The sequence below is a fragment of the Sciurus carolinensis genome, chromosome X, assembly GCF_902686445.1.
Source record: "Sciurus carolinensis chromosome X, mSciCar1.2, whole genome shotgun sequence".
In the NCBI taxonomy this organism is placed as follows: domain Eukaryota; kingdom Metazoa; phylum Chordata; class Mammalia; order Rodentia; family Sciuridae; genus Sciurus; species Sciurus carolinensis.
The window spans coordinates 4,213,522-4,235,982 of NC_062232.1; the positions used below are offsets into that span (position 1 = coordinate 4,213,522).

The 22,461-nt window shown below is 57.8% G+C and overlaps 1 long non-coding RNA gene across 4 annotated transcripts in view; it reads left to right on the forward strand.

Annotated features, from left to right (window-relative positions):
- LOC124971791 (uncharacterized) overlaps nt 1-22,461 on the forward strand; it is a 291,699-nt gene that overhangs the window by 57,930 nt on the left and 211,308 nt on the right. For 2 of the 4 annotated variants that reach the window (XR_007106365.1, XR_007106367.1), the window contains exon 3: nt 1,550-1,675. The exons of the other annotated variants lie outside the window; for them this stretch is intronic. This is a non-coding gene — a long non-coding RNA (uncharacterized LOC124971791). The remainder of the gene's footprint in view (nt 1-1,549; nt 1,676-22,461) is intronic. 4 annotated transcript variants of the gene reach the window in all.

Here is a 22,461-nt window from a genome sequence, read left to right on the forward strand (position 1 = left end):
AGGGGGAAGTCCTCTGCTTCCTTTCTGCCTGAGTGAAAGTACTTTTGTGGTGAGTGACCAAGGTGGCGTCTCATGATTAGCAACGTGCACAGCCATTTATGTACTTCCAGAGCCTGTGTGTGAGGTTTGCACGCGGATGGTGCTGGAAGAACACCGACTGAGTCGGACTGAGTCGGACGTGGAGACCACGGGCAACGTGGTCTCTGGGACACAGCCCAGAATTGGGGTTTGAGAGAATGGGTGGTGCCTGTCGTCACGCAGATAAGAATTTCTAATAAAGCCGGAACTCCTGAGGCATCCGTCTTCGTCCCCGCCTCCTGTTACGGCTCACCCGTGGGCTGGGCGAAGTCGACAGCTCAGGAGCGAGAACAGAGGAGGCTTCTTTCCACCCTGAAATGCTATCCGTGGGCACAACCATAATAAGGGGGTGGAGCTGCCTGGGAGCCTTTGAAACCCAGGCTGAGGAAGGAGCTGTGCCCGGCAGCACGGATACAATCAGCGTTTTAGTGCGGAATTTCCATCCTGGCAATTTCACCACCTCCAGCAAGAAGAGCAGCAGCAAACGATTTCTTGGATGAATGAGAACGAGTCCATTCATACGGATATCTCAGTGCTTTATGTCGGGGGGACCCAGCAACTGAGGCTGTGAATTAAGTTTAACTTTCGTGTTACGAGGACGGACTATCCTGGCCACTCTGATTTCTAGAATTATTAGATGACGCATTAGAACATTGACGACTCTTTCAGACTGTACTTGCTCTTCTACCATCTTTGCAATATACGGACACATAAAATACCTGCGCTGCTGGTATTTCTGTAATCGTATCTCTCGGCTGCATCTCTCTCATTCCTACTGCTGGGATCCCTCCACCTAAGCTTATTGTCACTTGGCTAAGAAGAACATCGCTGCTGTTTCTCGCGTAACAAAGTCTAGCGGCGTGCACGTTGCTGAATGGAGAGCTGATTTGCAGGTATCGATTCTTACGAAGCTCAGCACGAGCGTAGGTGGAGGGCGGGTGTGGGAGGGGACGAAGCTAGGAATCTGAGCAAGTCGGTTTCCCAGCGGCACCGGGAAGTGAGAAGATCAAAGAGATGGTGGCTGATCAGAGGCTGTGGTAGACACTGTGCCACTGCTTCCCGTGGGGGCCTTTGCAGAAGTGGGGAGGGAACGGGGCCTGGGTGCCACAGTCATCGGGATCGCAGGGCATTGCATGCACGGGGTGCGCCCCATGTCCCGTGCACCCCAGCCAATGGTCGCGTGGGAGTCTGCAGCTCTGAGTTCGTCACTGCCTGAGAAAGTCACACCCCGTGAGGAGCTGCCCTGCTCTCTGGGTGGTGGTCAGTCCTCGGGTGTCAGGCTGCCCATCAGGTTCGTGGACGGGTGGTAGATTGACAGCTGTACACAGTGCACGTGTGTCTGTCCTCAACATGCCAGGTTCTTAGAAAGCCCCACCGTGAGTCTTCCGCCGGGCGGAGGGTCGTCCCTGATAAGTAGGCGCCAGCACGTGCGGTAGGCCGGCCTCACCCCCGGGTGTGCTTTCCGTTCCAGCTACGCGGAGTCAACAGCTTGGGTTTCCTGGAAAATTCCAGAAATGAGTGATTGACAAGTCTCGAGTCGCGCACGGTTCTGAGCAGCATGGCGAAGCTCCGAGGCCCTGCTTTCTGCTGCTGGGAGGTAAGCGAACCCTCTCTGTGCAGCGTGACCACCTCCACACGCCACGACCACCTGAAGCAGCCGGCCCACCTCCAGGTGCCTCCAGGAGGTCAGAGCAGCCTCGGGTGACGGCCCAGTGCTGCCGTCACTCACCCGAGTTCATCCCGTCTCATGGGCCCGCGTCGCCGCCCGTGGCCGCCGGCGGGTGAGTGGCGTGCAGGGGGCTTGCGGGGACAGGAGACTGAGCGCCCTGCTTCGGTCGCAGCCTGCTCTCGGGCTTGTTCTGCTTTATTCCTCGTCGTGACCCCTCACCCTGCCTGACGGACATGCTCAGTTTTCTCATGGGCACGTTTATGTTGGACAAAGCAGGCTCTGCAGGCCGCAGGGTCCCCTGGGGCTTCCGGAATCCGGTCCGCGACTGGCGGTCTGACGGCCCAGTTCCCATCTGAGCGTCCGTCTGTCTGTCCGTCCGGGCATTTACATGTGCAAACCCCGATCAGACGGTCAGCCGGCCGCCGGCCTACGTTGGCACGGGAGATGGGGGTTTCCACAGCTGCCCGGATCGCCCACCGGCTCAGCCACGGCTCCCGTGTCTCCTGGCCAGGGTGGGCCCAGAGGGCCGCGAGGCGGGGTCGAGAAGAAGCGCGTGGGCATCGACGTGAGGAAAGATGGTCGGGTTGGAAGTTTAAGCGTGAGATTCAAATAAAAAAGCATAGGATGCGATTCAGGGGTCAGCGCGCAGCCTAGTGAGAGAGCTTGCCCGGCAGGCGGAGGCCCCAGCCCCGCAGAAAGGAGAGGAAAGGGACGGTTTCAGGGTCACCCTTCCTCTGTTAACGGTGTCGCTGCGTCTGTTCAGCAGTGTCGCGGTGGTTTTAACTGACAAACGCGAGTTACTGACGCTTGCGCGTAGCGTGGACAGCCTGTGGCGGGGCTCAGAGCTCACGAGCATGTGGTCGCCGACACACTCGGGTCCCGTCTGATGGAATCTCGGCCGCCGTCCTCGGGCTCTCTCAAGAGCACGCCGCCCCGTTACCCAGCGTCGCCACGCGATGGACCCGGCCCTCTGAACCCGCCTCCTCTCCCTGCCCCGAGCCTGCTCTCTGCCTCTGTGACGTCCACCAGGGCAGTGTCCACAGCTGAGCGGATCCCGCTGCAGGGGCCGCTCCGAGCCTGGCGTGTGTCACCCACGATGTCCTCCGGTTAGTTCCCGTTGGTCCAGAGGACAGGCATCTCTTCTTCTTGAGATGGGCTCGTGTTCCCTGGGGAGGTAGGCCGCGTGGACGCTCTGCATGTGTCCCTGGTGGACGCCACGTCTCGGGTATCATGCCTGGTGTCACAGTGAGCAGCAGGCGGAGGCGTGTGACAAGTGCCACGTCCTCTCTTGGCATCCACCCTCGGGGGGGATCGCTCCCTCCAAGTGTAGACTCGCAAGGATCAAAATAACCTTCCTGTGTTTCCACACCTCTCGTGTGAGCTGGTTCAGAACCTCAGGGAGACGTGGTTCCGTTAACTTCTCTAAACCCTGCGAGGTTAGAATTAGCGTTAAACTCTCCGTCCATCATGTCACCCGAGTTGGTAGCCCGCCGTCCCGGTGTTTGGACTAAGGCAGTTCTGCTATCAGCCCCACCTCTGATTGAGTTACGTCTGATAGGGATGAGCCGATTCCGTTCAGAACTCCGTGACTCGGAATCTCACGAGAGGTCTAACACAGCACCCGAGGAGGGTTTTTTCCACCGTCTCTCATATAGTTTAGTTTTTTCCTGTCTTCTGAATGCTTGCTGAGTTTGGTAGATGAGAACTATCTCGTTAGTTAATTAAGAATGTTGAGATTGAGTTATTGCAAACTAACATCGGCATCATTTTTGGAGTGCAGATTTTTAGAATATTCTGATGACTTTGGAGTATTTAAGACTTTTCCACATAGACTGCAGTCATTTCCACAAACATTCAATAAGCCATTTTCTGTTTTCCAGGTTTTTGCTAAAATGCAGAAAAAAGTCAGCATTCGAAGTTTTGTTTCTTTTCTGCTTTTGCACGGATGTTTGGAAGAGTCATTGTGTTTGGCAATACCAGACACATGCTTCACACAAAAGTGCTTGATTTCTTCAAATGGCATTTGTTCTTTACAGGAGCTAAAAATATGATTTTCCTGAGCAATTTTAATGAATAGTATAGTCTTACTTTAGTAACTAAAATGAAAGGCTTGAAACCCGATTCTCCAGGTGGGATTATTTGCCTATTGATACTCTTGATAACGTTGATATTGAAACCGTTCTCATGAATTGGTTGAACTAGATCCATGATCATCATCGTGGCATCTTTATCCTGCCCTTCCTGTATACCAATCCATGTTCCTTGCTGTTCTGTTTTTGTTTGTTGCGGGGATTGAACGCAGCAGGGCTCAACCACCGAGCCACATCCCCAACCGTTGTTATCCTTCATTTTGAGGCAGGTGCTTGGTAAGTGGCTCCGGGCCTCCCCAGGTTGCGGAGGCTGGCTTTGAACTCCAGCCTCCGGAGTCGCTGGGATCACAGACCCCTGTGTGACCGCACCGGCTCGGATTCACAGTTCTCCTTAACAATTCCATCACTATTTTCAGACATGTATCTTTCCATTTTTTTTTTTTTTGATTTCTAGTTCTTCCTAAATCATAGTCTTGATCTCTTTTTTTGGTGTGTTGTTCTTCTTCTGCTCTGTATTTCCTTGTGACGCGTTTTACCTTTTCCTGCCTGTGCGGTGGGACCCGTCCATATCTGAGGATGTGTTTTCAAGCCCCCGTCTTACCTGTGGCTTTGCAGGGGGTGTTTTGGAGCCGCCCGATGGCCGCGCCCCCAGAGTGTCCGACTTCTGGTTGGCTCACCTTAGTTCCTCGCCACGCGGAGGCCCGACTTCGCCCCGGGTCCCTGTACACACGGGGCCGCTGCACTTCCCTCCACAGCTCTGTGGCTGCGGGCGTGTTACTTTCTGAGGCCGGCCTCCTCGTGTGGAGCGAGGCCTGGCGGCCTCTGCCTCTGCAGTCCCGGCCCCGGTCAGGGGTCGGTGCGCGGCAGATGCGGTCAGCCTGCGGCGGAGCAGGGACCCACCCAGCAGGCACGCTCAGGGATGCCGAGAAGGGTGCAGCGGCCCAGCTCCTCTGCAGGAACGCCCCGTGCCTGGCACCAGTAGGGACTGAAGGTCGATGCGTGGGTGACGGGCGAGACGGAGCCTCCGCGGCCCCAGCGCCGTGTCCTCCTCCTGCCAGCGGTGAATTTCAGATGCTCCGTCTCTCTGAAAGCCGATCACCTGGCTCCTTCTTTCCCCCCACCGATTATTTTCCGCTCACCTTTCTCCACCAGGGATCTTGAGCCTCTGGCCAGAGTTCCCTGCCGTCAGCCTCCCGGGGGCCTTTGGGTCTGAAACCCTCGCATTGTTAGAGTCTGAATTCCAACCTCGGTTTCCCCTGAAGGCCTGGCTGGGCGGCACCCTGCTGGTCCTGCCTGACACGAAGCACAGCACACGCCTCGGCTGGAGTCTCCACATCCAGCTGTTTCAGGGCAACAGTGTTTCCAAGTCAGAGACCTTGGATTTCGGCATCTATGCTGTGATTTAATGCAGGATTTCTAATATTTCAAGAAATGAATTTGAAAGGTCAGACTGTGTGTCGACAACCTATGACTTCCCGTGTTTAAGATTGAAATAAATGCAGCCTAACGCATCATTTCAGATGGATGAAAACAGTCGGCATGGCCCGAGAATGAACACGTAATCTTTGCTCTTTACCAACGAAACAAAACAAATGCTAGTTTTGCTTACAAATTGCATTACCCGCAAATTAGACTGTGCATCCTGTGTCCTTCCTTCAAGTGGTCAGAACAGACCGCCTGCGTTCCCTGCACCTTCACGCAGTCACTGTGTGCTCAGGAATCTTACCTGGGCTGGGGCAGGAGCGTGACCAGGTCTCTTGCCCTCACGGGGTGCTGCCGGCGTTCGGGCCCCGTGCCTGGTGGGGAACCTCTCCCCGAGCTCACACGGGTGCCGTTTCTCTTGCTCGGTGGAGAAGTCCTGCAGGAGCTGCTCTGGGTACCGCCTCGGCTGTTGGCGCCCTGCCCCAAGCAGTGAAGGACTCGAAACTAAGGTGCCCAGGACTTGACGACCAGACCGGCTGAGCCAGGACCAGGAGCTGCGAGTGTCCAGCTGCAGGACTGCGTTCCGCACACAGCACACCCTTCTTCTAAAATTGGCCGAAGCGGACCAACAGGCTTGCTCTCCGTTTTCAATTCTTCTTCCTGTGCTGCAAATGGAACAGAGGGCCTCGCGCATGCTAAGTGCTCTACGCTGAGCGACCTCTGACTCGACACATAGCTGTGTGTCCTTGGCTTTTTAAAAAGCCATGTAAAAAATTAATGGCATTTTTCCTCCCCTCTAAGATAATCCTCCTTCATTCACTCTTCTTAGCAAAGCCAGACTCTGCGTAGCATCTTCATTTGACATAAGGCTCAGTTATTCCCCAGTTGTAATTGACAACGTGTGTTTTCGTGAATGTATTAGCAAAACATTTCCAACTACTCCAAGTAGTTGGAGGCCTTTAAAATTCTTTTAAAATTAATTTAAAAGAAAATGAACCTATTTTGTTTTTTTTTATTTTAAGATAAACTTGTTCAGTAGGTACAAAAAATCCTATGCCCTTCTGGCTTTGCTCGGCCGTTTGAAGGCAGCTGGAGGCAGGGTACACGAGCGCTTCGTTCTCTGGACCCAGGGAGACCGTCGACGTCAGGGACTCGGCCTCCGCAGAGACCGCAGTTCAGATTCTGACTTCCCTCCAACATCCCAGGCTGCAGGGTCAGTACTGAGTCCTGTGTGGCATGTGGTTTCGCGACTCCTCGGTCGCTTTGCATCTGCGCTAGTCCCTCGGATGGGGGGCGCCCGTTCTGCTCCCAGCCCCCCACTCTGCTCTGTGCCCGTGGCCACCGTATAGGAAGTCCACCCGCCATGCTACCTGCCTTCTGCCCTCGCCGTGGGGGCCTGGGGAACATCCGCAGAATATCTGCCACCTCAGGTCCACATGCTACCCGGACAGGTGCCCGCCCGGCTGCTGGGCAGGAGACAGCACTGAAGCCCGTGTTCCCCGGCTGGCTGGCCGCCGTCTGACCTCACCCGCCACCCCGGGAGATGGAGCGCACGCAGGTCTGCTCCTGTCCTCAGAGGCGCGGGGTCCCTCACCTGGTTGCTTCCCGCGAGTCAGAGGGTCCCGCGGCGCCTCCCGTGGATCCCGCCCAGCCGCTGCCAGAACTAAAGAGCATCCCTCATGTGCTGACTTCCCTGTCCCGGCGTGAATTCAAGCCCGTCACCCGACGTGTGTGAGTACGCCGCACGGAGAGGGCACCGGGTAGGCTCCTGCTGACTGGCAGCTACTTTGATTGAAGAAACGTTGGCCTAAAACATTCTTCTCTGGGGCAAAGCACGGCCTGTACAAGTGTCATCGAGAAGGAGCGAAAGTCCCCGACCGTACCAGCAGCTCAGTGCAAACTGGATTCCGCGGCACGTGGCCCTGGCCCCGAGTGTCGCAGCCATAGGCTAGCAGCCCATCCCTGCCCCAGGCCCGGCTCAGAAGGGCCAGGGAGCAGGACGTGCTCACGGGAGGGAAAGAGGGAGAGCGCGTTTGTGGAGTTTGCGGGAGGCCATCTTTGTAATGCCACTGTCCTCCACCCAGTGGCCCGTGAGGCACGCCTGGGTCAGGGCTGCAGTACCAGGTTCCACCCGCTGGCCCCTGAGTCCATCGGGTCCAGGGCACCTTATCTGAGCCTTGGAGTCCAGCCGTCGTGAAACGGAGCCCGAGGGAGGAGCAGAGCTGCTCGGGTGAACCTGGGCCCCACGTCTGTGGAAGGCACGCTGGCGGTCAGCAGGGGACGGGGCGCTACCAGGAGACTGGCGTGGCAGGGGCCTGGACCCGACCTCAGAGCCTGGGCGGCCTGCTGAGACCTGCAGAGCCGGCCTGCCCTTCCCCTCTGGACCCCTCGGCCGGGTGTCCTCCAGACCGCTGCACCTGCGGACGCCAGCTTCACACAGAGAGGGTGGGCCTGCTGCCGGGCACGGGCACCATGGTCTCCCGCTTCCTCTGCCGCCCTCCCGCTCCCTCCCCTGCTGGACGCACGTCCACCCCACTCTCTCCCCATCCCGCACCCTGCAGGACAAGCTGGGAGGGCTTCGGGGAGGCGTAGGGGCCAGCGTCCCTCATCAGAGGAGCAGCTGGCTAGCAATGTCGGCCAGAGCGGAAGCGCGTGCAGGCGCGTGTGCGCCGCGCCAGCCCCGGGCAGGGTGGCTCTGCGTGGGGACGAGGGAGTCCCCTTGCCGCTGCAGGGCTTCCGATGGGAGGTCGAACCGGGTGGGGCGCTGTCCTCCGCGGGCACTGAGCGGTGTGTGGAGACGGTTCTGTCCGTCTGTCACGGCTCCGAGGACGGGGTGCTCACCGCACGTGACGGGTGGCGTCCGGGACTGCAGCTCAGCCCAGCTGGACACGCGGATGCCAGAAGCCCCGCGGCACTGCTGTCTGGGGGCTTCCCGTCTCCCAGTCCTTTCTGTGTCTCCCGCGGCCTCTCAGAAGGGGGTCTTCCGGATTCGTGGCTCACCAAGCTTGCCTCTCCGACTTTCTCTGTGGCCTCTTTTTTTTCCTCTTCTCTGACTCTCGCCATTTATCTCCACCTAAGGGGACTGCGGTGCCGCAGAGCTCAGCACCCACCGTGGGTCACGGACCGCCCAGATAAAGGCTGCCGGGCCTGATCCTTGTCAGCCTGGGCTGCGAAACAACTCTGGAATGGACCCCGGCCGTGTTTACTGTGTTTAATTATCCTGGGATGCGTCCATATCATGCCGCTGATTTTCCCTCGCTTGTTGAAATGACTACTACGAGTCGGGATTTCAGCTTTCAGAGTGCCCCCCTCTTGGGTCAGCCGAGCCTCATAACGAATTCTGAAGAGCGACTGTCCTCCAAAGAAAAGGACGCGCTGAAATCGTGATTTTGTTTTTCAAGCTAGATAAGAAAGAGCATTTTAGGGTAGAATATTTTCCTGTTGCTCACTGTATTTTACAAGTCTTATCAGTGCATTGTGAAGAGAGATTCATCGTACCCTGGGTGCATTTTATGACTTCTTTTCTTATCCCAAGGAGATACCATCGTTCGACTCATTTCTGTTCGGTTGTGAACACAGTCGATATTTTAGGGCAGTGATTTAGCAGTAATGTGGGCAGCTCGGCTTCCAGAATATTCATTTGATACTTGCCAACGATAGGATCTCAGGAACCTTTGAAAATAAATACCGACGTGCGAATTTGAGAAAGAAGGGCCAATTGGAGGTCAAGCCACATTTAGGACTTTGCTAACAGGTCAGAACCTACTAATTTGATTTGTATAAGCACTCCGTTCAAGAATGGCAGTTCCTGTTTCCTGGCTTCTCACAGTGCACCAGTATAATAATCTGTAAGTTATCTGTAGGCAGCACAGATCTGTACTGATATGATGAGCTTCAGGAGCTTTTTCTCATGGTCTTGTTTAAACAGATGCCATGTATTATGGTTTAGATGAGGTGTTCCCCAAAACTCATGTGTGAGATAATGCAAGAATGTTCAGAAGCGAAATAAGGAGAGAAATAACCTAATCGGTGGATTAACCCACGGGTATGAATTAACTGGGTGGTAATTCTAAGTAGGTAGGGTGTAGCTGGAGGAGGTGGGTCCCTGGGTCCCTGCCTTTGGGGTATATATGTTGTTCCTGGTGAGCAGAGCTCTCTCTGCTTCCTGGTGCTGTGTCCTGAGCTGCTTTCCTCTTTCATGTCCTTCCGCCATGTTGTTCTGCCTCACTTTGGGCCAGAGCCATGGAGTCAGCCCACCACGGACTGAGCCTCTGGAACCATAAGCCTACATAAACCAGTTGATAACTCAAGGCAGGTGGGGTGTGGCTGGAGGAGGTAGGTCCCTGGGGACATCCCTTGGGGACTATATCCTGTTCCTGGCTCCTGGGGATGATATCCTGTCCCTGGCTCATGGGGTTTATATCTGGTCCCTGGTGAGCAGAGCTCTCTCTGCTTCCTGGTGCCATGTCCTGAGCTGCTTTCCTCCTCCAGGCCCTTCCGCCATGATGTTCTGCCTCACCTTGGGGCACAGCCATGGAGTTGGCCCACCATGGACTGAACCTCTGAAACCATGAGCCACATTAAACCAAGTGGTAACTCAAGGCAGGTGGGGTGTGGCTGAAGGAGCTGGGTCACTGGGGACCTGCCTTTGGGACTATATCCTGTTCCTGGCTCATGGGGTTTATATCTTATCCCTGGTGTGCAGAGCTCTCTCTGCTTCCTGGCGCCATGTCCTGAGCTGCTCTCCTCCTCCAGGCCCTTCTGCCATTTTGTTCTGCCTCACCTTGGGCCAGAGCCATGGAGCTTGCCAACCATGGACTGAACCTCTGAAACCATGAGCCTCAAATAAACTTTCCCCCATCTCCATTTGTTTTTGTCAGGTCTTTTGGTCACAGTGATGCAGAACTGACTAGAACACAATGATCAGGTCTTGATGATGTAAGCCTTCCGAAGGTCTGTCCTGCAGACATTGAGAACAAAAATCACGGTCAGACGTTTGTCGGCACCCTTGACCTTGCCAGTTTTGAACATCTCAGCCATTCTCGTGGGAAGCTCCTGGCTGAGTGAAGGTTTGAGATTCCAGTGAAAGCGTGTGACTGGAGTGACCGGAAAAGAGGAGGAGAAGCTTGGCCTGTGGAAGAAGTTGATAGTTCCAGTTTAATACCTCTGTCGGGTTTGGCAGAACATTTCTTTAGCTCCGTCTAGTGGGTGGTTGAGCTGGGCGTGGAGACTTTCAGACCTTTAACGTAAACTTTCGATGGAGTTGTGGCGAGTCCAGGAAGCCTGGATGAGAAACCAGCAGGCACTGAGGACAGCACGTCTGGGTGGGCACAACTGGAAGAACACACAGGCATGTCAGCTTCTTATTTGCTGTTTTCTTGGCCTGTGAGTAAAGAGAACCCGGAAGCTGTCAGGAACAATCTTGAGAGAGGTAACAAGCACTTCCTGGTTTCCAGCTGAGTGAATACCAACGTAGATTAGAGAGGGAGGAGGCTGGAACGTAGAAAAGGGTGTGGTGGACCAGAGGACATCCAATCCAGATGTCCTGCTCGGATATTTTAGTTCTACAGCTGGCCCCCCCGTCACCAAGTGTCACTGCGTCCATGTCTCTGTCGTCCAAGTTAGTGTCTTGACTTCCCGAGAGAGCCAGGACTTGCCTTTGGCCCCCTGAGTGTGCCAAGGATGCAATAAAGTCTGTTCCGCAATGTCATAAAGTCAGGCTCTGCTCAGCTCACAGGTGGCCATCGGTTGGATCACCTGTCAACATCAGATGTCACCCACGATGTTGCCTGGCTTCCTAGGGGTTCCTTCCAATACGGGTGTGGATTTACAGCTTGTATTGCACTCGTCTTCTTTCAGCCCTGGATCTCCTTAGGTGGCTTTGTTCTGCTACCATAACTCTTTTCTCACTTTACACCCACAGCTCTGAGTGTTCTGCTCCCATGATCTGCATTGTCTATTTAGCTTCTTAGAGTTTGCTGTGCATGACCTTATCATCTCAGGCCAGGGACATAGATACGAACACCCACTTGTATTCATTCACTCAGCCAGCCTGGAAGCCGAGCAGTTGACTTTCAGTAAAGAAGATGACCCTCCATCCTGTGGGCTGACCTCTCTTGTGCTGTGCTCTTCTGCTGCCCTGTCCCTTCCCAGGGTACTTATGGAACTTTCCATTACCTTTTGCTTTGAGAGACTATACTTGAGATTTATTCCATTCAGCAAATACTTGTCATCCATCCATCCATCCAATCATCCATCCATCCATCCAATCATCCATCCATCCACCCATCCAATCATCCATCCATCCACCTGTCCTATTCATCCAGCCATCCAGCCATCCACTCATCCATCCACTCAGCCAGCTACCCAGCCACCCACCTCTCCTCCTATCTTCTCATCCATCCACCCACCCATCCATCCACCTGTCCAGCCACCCACCCATCCATCCACCCATCCATCCACCCATCCATCCACCCATCCAGCCACCCACCCGTCCATCCAAGCACCCACCTATCCTCCTATCTCTCATCCATCCATTCATTCATCTACCCACCCACCCACCCATCCATTTATCCACCCACCCTTCCATTCACCCACCCATCCATCCACTACCAATCCATCCATCCATCTACCTACCCATCCACCCATCCATTATCCATCCATCCATCCACCCATCCACCCATCCATTATCCATCCATCCACCCACTCATCCATTCATTTAGCCATCCAACCAGCCAGCCAGCTACCCAACCACTCACCTATCCTCCTATCTTCTCATCCATCCACACATTCACCCATTCATCCATCCACCCATCCACCCATCCACCCACACATCCATCCATCCACCCACACATCCATCCATCCATCCATCCATCCAACCATTCACCCACCCATTAATCCACCCACCCATTCATCCACCCACCCATCCATCTAGCCGTCCATCCATCCACCCACCTGTCGTCCCTTCCGTACTCACCCTTCCTTCCATCCATCCATCCTTTCATTCACTCACTGAGTCTCTCGCTCCAGAGTGCATATTGATTACAGCACATAGTGACTTCCGGAGTTGTGTCGGGTTCTAGGAACAGAAAGGAAAGACGTTTTCAGATGAGCTGTTCTGAAGTGGCCCTCGGTTCCTACACACAGCATAGAGGGTTCCTCAGTGCACTCTTTGGGACTCGCCTGTAATTCCACAGAGAGGCATTTCCTAAACCTTCCTACAGTGTGGGGACTGCGAGGGTTAGCCCACTCCCTCACTTACGGGTGCAGCTGAGCGGATGGTAACTGGGAAAGGGATGAAAGCAGGCTTTTCACGTCCGACCCTAAGGACTTTCACTCCCAGGCAGAGCTCCTGAGAGGCACCTGCCCGGGGAAGCTGGGGTCCCCTCAGACACAGCTGGACTGATGTGTGAACAGCCCACATGAAAGACCCGCTCCCGAACCAGACACGGGGTAGGAGTGATGAGGTGTTCGACTTTGAAAGGGAGCACACAGCTGCTCAGGCCCGGGCGGGAGGAGCGGATTCCTCTGCTCAGGGGCTTCTCCGCGGAGGAAGGACTTGCCCGCCCGCGGAGCAGCAGGTGGGACAGGGCCCGCACGGGGTGGTGCAGAAGGAGGAGGGCGCACTGAGGGGACAGGGCCTGCCTGGAGCAGAGGCGAGTCAGCGGTCACGGGAGTCGCAGCGGTCGGAAAACCAGTGGGTCCGTCAGGCCCGCAGGTGTCAGCCAGGTACAGCAGGTGTGCTGCCCAGCACGCGCCTGCGCTCCGAGGTCGCACCTGTTCCTTGTAGAGCCTTCAGCAGGCGCTCTGGGCCCGTCTTCCACGCCGAGCTGCAGGCCCACCCGACAGGGTCGGGGACATTAGTGCTGGGGAGGTCGGGCCTTCAGTGACCTTTCCTGGGCTTGTGCGCAAGCCTTGCTGAGCAGCGGGGTTCCCCACGGGGCGGGAGCAGCCCCCGGGTGGGTCCCTGGAAGGGTTTGCAGACTCGCTGAGCAGCGGGGTTCCCCACAGGGCGGCAGCAGCCCCCGGGTGGGTCCCTGGAAGGGTTTGCAGGCTCGCTGAACAGCGGGGTTCCCCACGGGGCAGGAGCAGCCCCCGGGTGGGTCCTGGAAGCGTTTGCAGGCTCGCTGAGCAGCGGGGTTCCCCACGGGGCGGGAGCAGCCCCCGGGTGGGTCCCTGGAAGGGTTTGCAGACTCGCTGAGCAGCGGGGTTCCCCACAGGGCGGCAGCAGCCCCCGGGTGGGTCCCTGGAAGGGTTTGCAGGCTCGCTGAACAGCGGGGTTCCCCACGGGGCAGGAGCAGCCCCCGGGTGGGTCCTGGAAGCGTTTGCAGGCTCGCTGAGCAGCGGGGTTCCCCACGGGGCAGGAGCAGCCCCCGGGTGGGTCCCTGGAAGGGTTTGCAGGCTCGCTGAGCAGCGGGGTTCCCCACGGGGCAGGAGCAGCCCCCGGGTGGGTCCCGGAAGCGTTTGCAGACTCGCTGAGCAGCGGGGTTCCCCACGGGGCGGGATCAGCCCCCGGGTGGGTCCCGGGAAGGGTTTGCAGGCTCGCTGAGCAGCGGGGTTCCCCACGGGGCGGGATCAGCCCCCGGGTGGGTCCCGGGAAGGGTTTGCAGGCTCGCTGAGCAGCGGGGTTCCCCACAAGGCGGGATCAGCCCCCCGGTGGGTCCCAGGAAGGATTTGCAGGCTCGCTGAGCAGCGGGGTTCCCCACAAGGCGGGATCAGCCCCCTGGTGGGTCCCGGAAGCGTTTGCAGGCTCGCTGAGCAGCGGGGTTCCCCACGGGGCGGGAGCAGCCCCCGGGTGGGTCCCGGGAAGCGTTTGCAGGCTCGCTGAGCAGCGGGGTTCCCCACGGGGCGGGATCAGCCCCCCGGTGGGTCCCGGGAAGGGTTTGCAGGCTCGCTGAGCAGCGGGGTTCCCCACGGGGTAGGATCAGCCCCCAGTCCCTGGACCCTTTGCCGGCTGGCTGGGTGGGTCTGTCAGCTCCCCTGGCTCAGGCTGGGGATGGCCCCCGTGCTTGCTCCCCAAGGTTACCGCAAAGGAGCATTTTTATACTGAAAATGGAATCACCTGGTCAGTTCGCCGCAGCTGCCACCTTTTCTCCGCCAGGATGACCTGGGGCTGCCCGATAGAGACAGACGCTTCGTGGCAGGTAAAAGGACCTCCGCTGAGCGTGGGTGTGAAACAGAATGCGGCGGGGTCGTGAGGACGCTGGGAAGGAGGAGGTGCCGGGATGGTGGAGGGGCCTCGGCATTCCCGGGACGGGAACCTGGAGGCCGGCCTGCTGGGCGGGTGCGTCTGCTGAGTGGCCTCTGCTGCCCACAGGCGCCCGCCTCCCACCCTGGGCACCGCCTGAGTGCCCGGACTTGGCGCCAGGCTTTGGGCGTGAGCGACAGCTTTGCAGGGGCCTCGACCCTGCCGCCCACTCACCTCCAGTACGTTCTCCCCGGGTTTCTAGAAGAGCTCCGGTTGGCTGCCCGCCGTCCTGGGGCGATGACCCCGAGGGAGGTGATCCCGTGCTGTGCTTGAAGGAAGAGGATCGAAACGCGTCCTCAGGCTGGAGAGGGTCCCTCTGAGTGCTGAGGGACCCTGGCCGTGTTCTGGCCTCGCCGTGCTGACGGGCTCTACCCCACACGGCTCGGTGACCGCGATGGGGCCTTTAGCAGGTTCCCTTGGCTGCCGTGTTGAGCCCTGCGCTTGGTAGCAGGGCAGTGGGACTTTGTAGTCCTCCTTCCCGGAGGGCGTTTCCGGGGACGGTTCCCTGGTGTCGGTCGCCTCTTGCTCACAGTGTGGCTTCAGACTGCTGCGCTCGCTCGCTCGCTGGTCTTTAACGGGGAACCAGCTGCCAGTAGCTTCAGACTCGCTCTGTGTTCTGACAGTTCTTGGCTTCGGAGGTCCCAGCAGTGCCCAGCGGTGCAGAAAAGAAAGGCTTCGGTGAACGTCAGGCTGCGGCTGAGCCCAACGGTTCCCCTTCCTCGGGCTGGGGAGGGGTCTTGGGTTCTGGCAGAATTTAAGCGGAGTCCCAACGTCCGTTGATCGGTCTCTTTGTCCTCCCTCTGTGTCCAGAAAGGGGGGTGGTTCTGAAAGCGGAGGCCCTGGCTGGCTCTGCCCCTCGGAGGCCGGTGATAACCAGTTCTGGACCCACGAGGAGGAGCGTGGGCCTGTGACTCGGCCCCTTTTGTGGTAAAGGAAAGAAAACACCTGAGTCACCCACCTGAAGATGGAAGGTGTGCCGCCCCGGCCTCCGAGCTGCTGGCCCGCTGGCCCCGTGGCCTTGGGCCTGAGGCGGGCAGCTCACCAGAGGCCTGGCCGCTGGGGAAGCAGAGACAGAAAGAGGACGGCCAGGTCCCCAGACCGCCTTCAAGGTCACGGCCCCAAGGTCATGACTTCCCTCTGGGCCGCGCGTCCGAAGGGCCCCCACCCGGGGCTGCACCACACCAGCCGGGGTCGAGCTTCAGCACGCCGTCTTTGGGGACCACGGAGGACCCGGGCTCCAGTACCCGGCTTCCCGTGGCGCATTTGGCCATGGCCCTGGTTGCGCCGCTGGAGCGGAAGGGGTGAGAGGGGGGGAGAAGTAGCCCCGTCAGACCTCAGCTCTGGCCTTGGGAAGGGCGGCTTCGCAGACCAAGGAGGAGGCAGGCGCCTCTGGAGGACGGGGGCCCACGAGGGCGGGCACCACGCAGTGCTCCTGACGCTGGGGGCTCCAAGGAGGAGCCGCAGGGCAGACCCAGGCCTCGCAGTGCTTGGTCAACCTGGGGACGGCTCCTGTGCCGGGAAGAAGACCCCGAGAGAGGCACAGAGGGGTCGTCTCTGGACGAACTGTAACACAGCCCGACTTGGCAATTGAGGATTCGCGCTCTGCGATCCAAGGTTCAGAACCTTTGGCTTCACGGAAACAAAGGCCTGGACCTTTTTAAGACGGAATCTCATGGAGGTTTTAAAGAGCATCTTGGAGCCTCCTCTGGGCGCTTAACCACTGAGCCCCCTCCCAGCCCTTCTTTGTATTGTTTTTTAGAGACGGGTCTCACGGAGTTGCTGAGGCTGGCTTTGAACTCGCCATCACCCTGCCTCAGCCTCCTGAGCCGCCAGGATGACAGGCACGCACCACCGGGCCCGGCTCACTTCAACTTGAATGCCTTATTTCCCAGCCGCAATCCTGCATACATATAAAAGAAAACGTGATACTTTTCTTTCTGAGTTTGGCTTATTTTGCTAAACACAGTGCTCTTCATTCTTCTCTGTTCTGCAAATGATATGACTTTGTGCTTCTTCATGACTGTGTAATACTCCATTGTGTACGTACACCATATTTCTTTATCCGTCTGCCGATGGGCATGTAGGATGGTTCTGTAACTTAGCTGTTCACAATTATGCCAGATAAGCATGGGTGTGCTTGCGTTGCTGACCTCAGTTCGTTTGGGTATACACCGAGGATGGTGTACCTTCAGCATGTGGAAGTTCTACCTCTAGTCTGTTCAGGAACCTCCATGCTGGCTGCCATAGTGGCTGTACTTATTTAGAGTCCCACCATGAGTGTACAAGAGTTCCCTTTTCCCCACATCCTGGGCAGTCTTTACTGCTTTTTGTATTTCTGTCGATGAGCCTTCTGCTGGGTGTAAGATGGACTCTCTGCCTGGTTGGGTTTGCGTTTCCCTGATGGATGAAGGTGCTTGACGTTTTTCATCCGTTTATCGGCCGTTTGCATTTCTTCTTCTGAGGAGTGTCTGCTCAGTTCATTTGCCCGTTGAGTGGTGGTGGTATCTGTGTTTTTGGGGTTGTTTTTGAGTTGTCCTTCTGTTCTGGATAGGAATCAGCTATCAGAGAAGTAGCTGGCAGAGACATTTTTTTTAATAGGTACCAGGGATGGAACCCGGGGGTGCTTGGCCACTGAGCCCCTCCCCAGCCCTGTTTTGTGTTTTATTTAGAGACAGGGTCTCCCTGAGTTGCCCAGGGCCTCACCTCGCTGAGGCTGGCTTTGCACTTGGACTCCTCCTGCCTCAGCCTCCCGAGCTGCTGGGAGGACGGGCGCGTGCCTCTGTGCCCGGCCGCTGGCAGAGATTCTCCCCGCTTCTCGAGGACACACACCTCTTGCCTCTGTTCATTCCTTCCCTCGCTGTGCGGAGCCTTTTAACCTGATGCAGTTCCCTTTGTGGATCTTTGCTCTCCTCGCTGCCTTACTGGAGTCCCGCCCGGGAGGTTGTCTCCTGTGTCCGCGTCTTGACGTGTCCTCCTGTGCACTCTTACCGTGCTCCCTCCGTTTTGCAGGAGAGATGCCTGCTGTCCCCTGGACCCACAGGAGGCCGTGGAAGCCTTCCCGGGTGTGTTAGCTGACGGTCGAGGCTGACCACAGACCCGCGGTCCTCTTTCAGCCTCTGACGCCGAGGTCATTTTCGGGGGGATGTGGCCACAGCGGGCCTCACGGTAGGAGGCCACCTGGGCCTTACTTACTGAGGGGCCAGCTTCCTTTGGATCTCCTGCTTCACCTTCAGTCCAGCGCCGACGGGAGCTGCCAGCCCGGACACAGAGCTTCCCGCCGCTGCTCACCTGCTGCCCGGTTCAGGGGGCCGTCCTGCAGGGTTTCTGCGACCTTCACACCTTCTGTCTGAGAATCGTAGGAGGAAGGACTTTTCTTCTCCTGAGATCCCAAGGGAGACCGCAGGCAGCACAGGGCGCTGGAGGGTTCCTGAGAGTCCTGGCCTCGCACAGAAGCCAGGAGCGACTCCTCCGTTCCAGACGTGGTCCTGAGGACAGGGCTCTCTGAATATCCTTGGGGTGGGCCAGGTCCACTCCCAAAGCTGCTGTGCATGTTATCCCTGCGCTACCGAAAGATGAGCGTAGCGGCGTCCCGAAAAAGCTCCACAGACCGGAACTTCTGATGGTCCCCTCCCTCGTCCTGGGTTAGCTTCCACATATCAGAGAACATCTGGCCTTTGGTTTTTTGTGACTGGCTTATTCTCACCAGCATGATGTTCTCCAGTTCCACACATTTACTGGCAAGTGCCATCATTTCATTCTTCTTTATGGCTGTATGATATTCCATTGTGTTTATATACCACATTTTCTTTATCCATTCATCTGTTGAGGGCACCTCGGTTGGTTCCATAGCTTAGCTATGGTGAATTGAGCTGCTGTAAGCATTGATGTGGCTGCGTCACTGTAGGGTGCTGATTTTAAGTCCTTCAGGGGTAAACCAAGGAGTGGGGTAGCTGGGTCACATGGTGGCTCCATTCCAGGTTTTCTGAGACATCTCCGTACGGATTTCCAGTCTGCCGCCCCACCAGCCACGTGTGAGTGGACCTTTTTGCTCACATCCTCGTCAACACTTACTGTTGCTTGTATTCTTGCTCATTGCCATGATGTCAAAATACCCTCCACTACCATGCGTCAAGAGAAAGAACAATTGTTTAAAGAAAGACAAAGCTTCGCAGCGTGTGCAGGCCCCTGAGGGTTGGTGTGGTGGTTTCATAAAGTCACAAAGGAGCAGGCTTCTCCAGCTCTTGGCTCCACCGTGCCTCATGCACTAAAATGACTGCGGAGCTCCAGCCTGCACGTGCGCGTCTCAGAAAGTAAGAGGAGAAGGGACAAAAGGAAGGAGGAATGCTGTCCCTCCTAGTCCTCTAGAGCTGCTACCTAGAAGCACCACTTGGCTCCTACTCACCACCCAGAACCTAATCAGATGCTCCTGCAAACACACAGCTGCCTAGTTAGATGATGCCAATGAAGCTGGTCCACTCCTCCGCCCTCCTGACCGGGCGAGTCCAGACGTAGCTCTGCAGTGGAACCTCAGCTCTCCCCGCACGTCCAGGCCCAGGGGCTCAGTCAACAGTGAAGAGAAGAGCAGTCTCTCAGCTCCCTGTGTACATGCATCTCGGTTAAGGCGAGGGTCTCCGTCCTCAGACCCTGGACGCCCGGGGACTCTTCCCGGAAGTCCCTGCTCCTCCTGAAGTCTCCCAGGCGAAGGGCCGTCCGAGGAACGCGTGCTTTGACAGAATATGGGGTTTTACTATTTTAACATCTGTTCCTTGCAGAGGAAAACCTAAGATGTGTAAGGGATCGGTTGTCAAGGGTTGAAACCTGAACCTGATTTTTGTCCGGCACATGGATGGCTCAGGAACAAGTGAGATATCCTAAAGGAAGCATTTGGGAAAGGAAGACTCGGTTGAGGAGACTTTGACCCCTGGGAATCACACAGACTGTTTTGAAAGACTTGATGAAGGAAGAGGGAATCTTACTGAATTACGTTGACCGTAGACAACGGGAATCTCGAGCAAATGCCCCGGGGGTGCGTTCTGGGATTCGCCTAGTCCCTCGACGGATTCAGTCCGGGGCCGTCAGCGGGGAGGGCGAGACACGGCCCTCCGTCCCGGCTGCCCATCTCCCTCCTCCTCCTCCTCCTCCTCCTCCTCCCGGGACTGTAGGATTCTCAGCGGCCGAAACACTTGGGAAGTTTGTGGGTTCGCTTCTGAGGTTGAGATTCCATTTCGTTTACTCTGAAGAGGCCTCTGCCGTCCACGGGCCAAGGAGCACGGGGTGACTTGCGTCCAGCCTGCAGGCTTCCCCGTCTCCCCGTCAGCCAGGGGTCAGCCTTCTGTCGCTGTGACCGAAGACTTGAGTTGAACAGCTCCAGGAAGCACGGCCAGGTCTCGGGCTTCGGTCCTTGGCCCGTTCCTGGGGCCGGGGATGCGGCACCGCGAACGCACGGACTTGGCAACAGGACACGACTGTTTCGCGGCCGCCGTGCACCGTTGTCCTGCAGCGCCAACCATGGGCCCTGTGGGAGCAGCAGGCAGCAGACGCGGGGAGCCGCGCGTGAGGAGGAGGAGGAAGACCTTCCTCTCCCTGAGGGAGCTGGGGCGGGGCAGACTGCTTCGCAAAACCCAGGCCGTGACTTGGGGTCCGAGAGGGTCCCCGCTCTGCCCGTGGGAAGTCCTGTAGTGGCTGCTGCCAGGCTCAGGCGGGCAGGAAGGGCCCCCAGGCTGCGCCTCCTTCTCAGAACCCCCAGCGGCGGGGACGTTGGATGGTGGCCGTCTTCACCGGGCACGCTGCCGTCCTTGACCTCGACCTCGGGGTTCTCATGGTGACGGAGAAGGGCAGCTGGGTGCCGGGCAGGCCGCAGTGGGATGGGGTGACCCTGCCGTGTCCCAGCAGGGGTGACGGGACCGTCACACAGCCAGAGGAGGCGCCCACGTGAAGGAAGAGCTGCAAGGGCCCCAGGACAGGCAGACGGGGCAGGTGAGATGGCGGCAAGCGCGTCAGACAGGACGTCACCTTGTACCAAAGGCAGGGGCGACCCCACCCCCGGGGATGTCATGATAAGGAGCAGGCTGCACCCAGAGGGAGGGACTTGAAGGGACACGGGATCAGTAAAGGCCCGGGTGACAGGCCGGGGTCAGTCTGTGTTGGGACACGGGATCAGTAAAGGCCCGGGTGACAGGCAGGGGTCAGTCTGTGTTGGGACACGGGATCAGTAAAGGCCCGGGTGACAGGCCGGGGTCAGTCTGTGTTGGGACACGGGATCAGTGAAGGCCCGGGTGGACAGGCCGGGGTCAGTCTGTGTTGGGACACGGGATCAGTAAAGGCCCGGGTGGACAGGCCGGGGTCAGTCTGTGTTGGGACATGGGATCAGTAAAGGCCCGGGTGACAGGCCGGGGTCAGTCTGTGTTGGGACACGGGATCAGTAAAGGCCCGGGTGACAGGCCGGGGTCAGTCTGTGTTGGGACACGGGATCAGTAAAGGCCCGGGTGACAGGCCAGGGTCAGTCTGTGTTGGGACACGGGATCAGTAAAGGCCCGGGTGACAGGCCAGGGTCAGTCTGTGTTGGGACACGGGATCAGTAAAGGCCCGGGTGACAGGCAGGGGTCAGTCTGTGTTGGGACATGGGATCAGTAAAGGCCCGGGTGACAGGCCGGGGTCAGTCTGTGTTGGGACACGGGATCAGTAAAGGCCCGGGTGGACAGGCAAGGGTCAGTCTGTGTTGGGACACGGGATCAGTAAAGGCCCGGGTGACAGGCAGGGGTCAGTCTGTGTTGGGACACGGGATCAGTGAAGGCCCAGGTGACAGGCCGGGGTCAGTCTGTGTTGGGACACGGGATCAGTAAAGGCCCGGGTGGACAGGCCGGGGTCAGTCTGTTCTGTTGCTGTAACAAAACACCTGGGTGCGTCCTGCACAGCACACAGAGGCTCATTTTGGCTCCCAGTTTTGGAGGCTGAAAAGGCCGGCTCTGGGCAGCCACATCTGGCGAGGGCTTTGTGCAGAGGCACAGGACCACGGGGGTCGTCACGGGCCTGGGAAGTGCCAGTGGAAGCTTTCCGCGGCTGCGTTGGACAAGGCGACAGCCGTCCGATCAAGGGAGACGGACAGAATCCATCCCAGGGGTGTTGGAGCGCCTTCCTTGGGGCCTTGACAGGTGCACAGCAGATTCGTGCTGCGTGCGGGGATGACCAGGAACTGCCAGAGACAGCCGGGCGTTCCCAGCTCTAGCGGGAAGTGCCAGAGACAGCCGGGCGTTCCCAGCTCTAGTGGCCCAGCAGAGGCGGGAGAGACCGACCAGGGAGCTGAGAATCAGGCTGGAAAAGCAGCGGTCACGCAGGCTGCGTGCAGAGTGTCCGGGACGGGACAGCAGCCGTGGGGGCTGCAGGTATTCCTGGGCTTCTATGTCTTGGAGGCTCCGAGGGGGAACACGGGGTTTGGGTGCTAAAGAGGTGGAGAGAATGGTAGAGGAAATGAAATCAGAGGCTTGGAATAGTGTCAGGCAGAGGGTGGAGAAGACCCAGGGAGGAGGAGAGGGACCCATCAGGCAGAGGGTGGAGAAGACCCGGGGAGGAGGAGAGGGACCCATCAGGCAGAGGGTGGAGAAGACCCGGGGAGGAGGAGAGGGACCCATCAGGCAGAGGGTGCAGAAGACCCGGGGAGGAGGAGAGGGACCCATCAGGCAGAGGGTGCAGAAGACCCGGGGAGGAGGAGAGACACCCGTCAGGCAGAGGGTGCAGAAGACCAGGGAGGAGGAGAGGGACCCATCAGGCAGAGGGTGCAGAAGACCAGGGAGGAGGAGAGGGACCCGTCAGGCAGAGGGTGCAGAAGACCAGGGAGGAGGAGAGGGACCCATCAGGCAGAGGGTGCAGAAGACCCGGGGAGGAGGAGAGGGACCCATCAGGCAGAGGGTGGAGAAGACCCGGGGAGGAGGAGAGGGACCCATCAGGCAGAGGGTGCA